Genomic DNA, 5,267 nt, shown 5'->3' with positions numbered 1-5,267 from the left:
ATAAACAACTGAAATCTGTTCTTTCTTTTTGAATCATACTGTATTTTTCTAGATATTGTTGATGAAGCTCATCGTTGTCTTCTCCGAGCCCTCCGTCAGCATCCGTGAGTTGTTGGAAGCTCCCTACTGCAGGAAGCACCTTCGCGCACTTGTGTCGCAAAGGTGTCTGCCGGCGAACTACCGCCACCGCACGCCGTCCAAGGAGTATCTCAAACTGAATATGACACCACACACACAAACACATATATGTACTCACATAATACACAAAATGTGGACATGTGCGCTATCACATTATTAATGAACTGCGATTACTCATTTATGTAAGTCGACGAGAAAACTGAAAATTTCTTGCCTGCGAGGTAAAAGGGAAAATCCCCCATTTAATTATGCAACATTCTGTACCCTCACAATCTATGCCAATAATCACCGACTCATTCATACACATTAAAATTTGTCCCAATGGAACTAAACATTATTTCCAAATAGATGTTATAAATTGCACCTTGCCGTATGGCATATGAAAATAACGCAAGTGCGAGTAAAAATCCGTCATTTCGTTGAAACCATGTGAATAATGAATTTAAGTTCATCACAAAATGCAACGTATTAGTGCTTCCTTTACGTAAAGCGGCTCTTTAGATTATAACCTTCATTGTAACATTGTAACGTTTATTGCCTCAAATCTGTTTTATAGCCTCATGTATTGTGTTCTAGTCCTTGATGGCAGCTGGTTATCTGAATTGTCGTCGCAGCTTCGTAAGTGAAATCCGGTTCGCAACGTAACCAAGTACCAGTAAAGACTCATAGTTCGTGGCCGTTACTCTTAAATACGAAATGTTTTAGTCAATATATAACAGGGAAAAATACATTAACATGTATTACATACAAGGTATGTTGACGCAGTGTGTGACCTCTTTATTTTCATTTTTTTTCTGTATTTGCACTCAGCATCTATACTCGGCAAGCAATGCGGGAGTTATGCTGTCTCTTGAGATTGTATAAATTCTTATTTGGACCAAATGCGTTTCACTTTATTTAAAGCATCATCAATGGTCACAATAACAACTGTCGTTTTATTTACAAATCTGTTTAACATCACAAACAGTTCTCATATTTAAAATTACTTTTTTCGTACTAAGTTTCTTGCTTCTACGTTACCTCCGTTGTACTCTTATAATCAAGCATCAGATTTTTAACAAACTGTACTTCACTGGCCACAATATTTTATCGTTTGCATGTTTTTATGTACCCACCTTGACCTCATTGTTACGTGACATTTGTCTGTTTCGATGGCGCAGAATGCGATTGTCTTGTTTTAATTTTGTGACTGCGCGGCATGTATATAGTCGGGTCTGCTATTCAGCTATGAGTTTATATGCTTCCGACTGTTTCTGACTGTATGTGTGCGTATGCTTTTGATTTATTTGATTATATATTCAGGACAATGTACACGCAATTGACACGCAACTTCCCCATGCCAGTATTCATCGGTCGTTTGAAAAACGTGGACATTGGTTGGACGCGCTGGGGTAGGTGAAGAATTTTCACGCACATATTACGTGTGCTATCGTTCTATCGCACCCCAACAGCGTTCATTTCACCAGCCTGGGTGAAGGTGTGGACCGCATAACGTCATCAGGACGTTGACGACTGTGTGTTCTACTGACGTTTAACACAGTGAGAGGTTCTAAAGTCTCTTAAGACGTTTAGTACAGGTGACTCTAGAAGAAGAAATGAGAAGGGTGCAAAAAGGTAACGATTATTAATTTTCCCTATAGTTTAACCTTATTTTGGAGGTGTGTATTACAATGGCTGCATAGATTGCACATCAGTGCGTACACCCTGTCACTCTTTTTAGCAATTCCAGGTTCCTGAGGTCTACCTTTCACGAACAGACACGAGGACTCTGCTTGGAACTCGTTCTGACACCACACAATCAAATATCTTATACACAATAGGAGACAATAGTGAGAGAGTGATTGTTTCGCTTTATATTCTGACAGACAGAAACCCATTAACTATTACTCGTTGTTCCTGAGGGAACTTCTGTTCCATCGTTACAACTACAAGAAAATGCGTGTTTTTCTCACCAGATATGTTTCGCTTTATTGACGTGAAGCATCTGTGGTGACCAATGATGCTTTACTTCAATAAGGCAAAACGCGCCTGGTGAGAAAAACACGCATTTTGTTTTAGTTCCAACGACGGAACGAAAACACATTCAGGAACTGTAAAGCAACTACGGACAATATGACCACACAAATGAACAATTTATTACTCTTTCTCACGTACGCGGTCAGATACCGTACACTAGGAGACAATGCGGGATAGCTGTAGTTCCTTATATTCTGACGAACAGAAAATATCAGATAGTACTCTTTGCTACCTGAAACAAACTCTTTACTGCTTATTCTTCTTTAACAGGCAGATAACTCAAAATAATAACTATTACTGGATACTTACTGGAAACTCAGTTCGTCCTCCCTCGGATGTCAACAGACTTCGCGTAGTTTTGCTGCACCAGCATCGAAGAGTCAATCTATAATGATTTTGAAGCTCGGCAGCAGTACTGCTCCTTAATGCGTCCTGGTCATGATTCCTCCTAACCCATCACGCCGACTGCCTTGGCCCCGTGCAGTAACAGCCTATATACTTACTTTTTTGTGCTCTTAAGCGGGTTTCTCTAGTAATGTTGCTTTCCCCCTTCCTAAGGACCGGGATTTTTCCAGACGCTTCTGACTGCTTCGAATGTATTACTTCTGCTGAGTACAATCACCTTGGCGCATTTAAAAATCTTGAGGCTGTTGTCAGCAGCAGTTACAGCACGGCTGCTTTGTCGGCTAGCTGTCAACATGTCTTACATTGTGGGGTTCTCTGGCCTGCTTCCTAGGCCTATCTGACACCACTCCTTTTGTATCGTCTTAGCATTACTCTTAATACAGGTTCTCTCATTTCCTAGAAGCCTTGACAGCTCCTACCTTAATAAAATTTGACAATCATGATAGTATAGAGGTCCACATTTTGTGGCAGTTTGTTGAGGGAAGCGGTGGGGGTGAGGTAAGGTTGCTTAATATGCCGTAACTTGTATTTGTGGGTGAGTGTGTATGATTTTATTTATTTATAAAGATAAATTTACGTGTATGTGAGTTTGAAAACAGGAATACCACCTCGTAATGACCCTTATACGGTCAACATTACTGCGCAATATTTTCGAATGTGCAATAATACTGAATGTGTAGGGGTGAGATTGAGAGGTAGCACAGTAATACTGAGAACATCAAAACTTTTGAAATACACGGCTCTGCTTGAAAATATTATTGCATGATACGTTTTATAACCATGCATCAAAAACATTAACGAAAATTGGACTTCTAAAATTTACGTCTTCGGAAGAATTGCCTGTAGCACAGATCGCGTGGTCTGCGGTACTACATTAGCGCTAAAGTCGTGGTACTGCGTCTCTCGGTCTAGTATTTTGTTTTCTGATCATGGGGATATGGGTATCTGTAGAAACTTATACTGGGGCGAGGGTGGGGAGGGGTGGGCAAGACTAAAACTGCCATTTTTGATATAAATGAGTCAGTTTAGAGACTTCTGTTGCCACAAGAATTACATTTTACAGGTGACACGAAACATTTATTATGCCAGAGTACTTATGGTTATTCACCCAATATTTGTTCTAGGTAGATTAATTTGATACTTACGCCATAGCGTTGTCTCACTGCTGTCAGCCATGTAGTGCTATATTTTATCGTAATGATGGGATATCACTTCTAGAAGTGTAATGAATAGAAACGCCGTACCTCCATATTCCAAGGGATGGGAGTAGGGCAAGTGCCTATTTAAAGGGACAACCATTTTTAGTAATGTAAATGCCCATACACGTAAAAAGTTATGATGACCTTTTTTTCCAACCTCAATTCTCCCAGCAAGTTTTCGCGTTTGATCTTTGACGCCCCTTGAACCAATTTCGCATCCACCTTTTACAGCTTTCAGTAAAGTGGAGCAATTATCATAACATCATCATCTCTGTCGTCCACCATTCCGAAACACAAAATTATTGCCCAGTATCACTGACAATATTACTGACCGTTTAGGGAGCGCTTCCACAACTGCAACAGACATGAACATAATCAGGTTCAGTAACAATAAACATCTCCTGACAATACAAGAAAAAAAACAATTCTACAAGCAGTCACTCAAAGGAAATACAGGTACATTCAAACAAACATCGCAATCAAACGTTATTTAAACTTATTAAACATTTAGTAGATAAACAGTTACCTCCTCAGACATCACACAATCAGCCAACCCATATAAACAGATTCAACAAAGTAATCACACACACACACACCAAAAAAATTTCACACCAACTCACGTACACCCCTTTTCCAAATTCCCACAAAGACAATATGCAAGTATACGAGATTAAGTTCACTCACAACACTGCAAAATAAAAAAAGTCTGTAGACATTGAAGCAAAGATCCGAACAGCAAACGCGGCAATAGCCATGTTGCCACTATTACAAAAACAAGGCAAAATATGAATATGTTCCGCGCTATCGAAACAAACGATGTTCACGTAACCACGAGATGAATTTGGATGTAGAAAACATGCAAAAGAGAGAATGTTGTGGCTAACGCAGTGCAGTATTTAAAAATCGGACGCATGTGTGTACGAGAATAAATGGAAATATGGTAGGAGCAACAAACCGTTGTTACGAAAAAGTAGCTTTAAAGATGAAAACTGTTCGTGACCGCGTTAAACCGATTTTAAACAAAATAATAATTGTTATGGTGACACTTTAGATAATGCTAAACGCGTTTAGTCCAAATGAGACGTCATATAGTCGCAACAGACGGCGTAACTGCTGTGTTACTGATACTGAAGAATACAGGCCTAAAATTACAAATGTGTACTCAGATAATTACTATGAAATGCATGAGAGAGAACAAAATTTTCGCAGTCGGTAGGACTCGAACCTACGCTCCCAGAGGGAATCTGATTTCTAGTCAGACGCCTTAACCACTCGGCCACGACTGCCGTTGGCACCCGCGCCTTCTTGAAGCGAAATATTGCATCCATTTTTCTCTCTGCCACCACCACCACCACCACCACCACCACCACCACCACCACTTCCCCCCCCCCCCTCATTCTCATTCTCTCTCTCTCTATCTTTTTCCTCTCTCCCGTATGAGCATATTGGTGATCGAATGATGTGGTGATCAAAGACACTGTCTCTAGTATGGAAGGAATTGAATTCAAG

General features: G+C 40.1%; 1 non-coding gene across 1 annotated transcript; it reads right to left on the bottom strand.

Annotated features, from left to right (window-relative positions):
- Nucleotides 1-4,962: 4,962 nt before the first annotated feature.
- Trnas-aga lies at nt 4,963-5,044 on the bottom strand. The gene has a single exon. It is a non-coding gene; the product is annotated as a tRNA-Ser (tRNA).
- Between the last annotated feature and the right edge of the window lie 223 nt (nt 5,045-5,267).

This window comes from Schistocerca piceifrons, chromosome 2 (assembly GCF_021461385.2).
Source record: "Schistocerca piceifrons isolate TAMUIC-IGC-003096 chromosome 2, iqSchPice1.1, whole genome shotgun sequence".
In the NCBI taxonomy this organism is placed as follows: domain Eukaryota; kingdom Metazoa; phylum Arthropoda; class Insecta; order Orthoptera; family Acrididae; genus Schistocerca; species Schistocerca piceifrons.
This window is presented reverse-complemented; position numbering and strand designations above follow the sequence as displayed.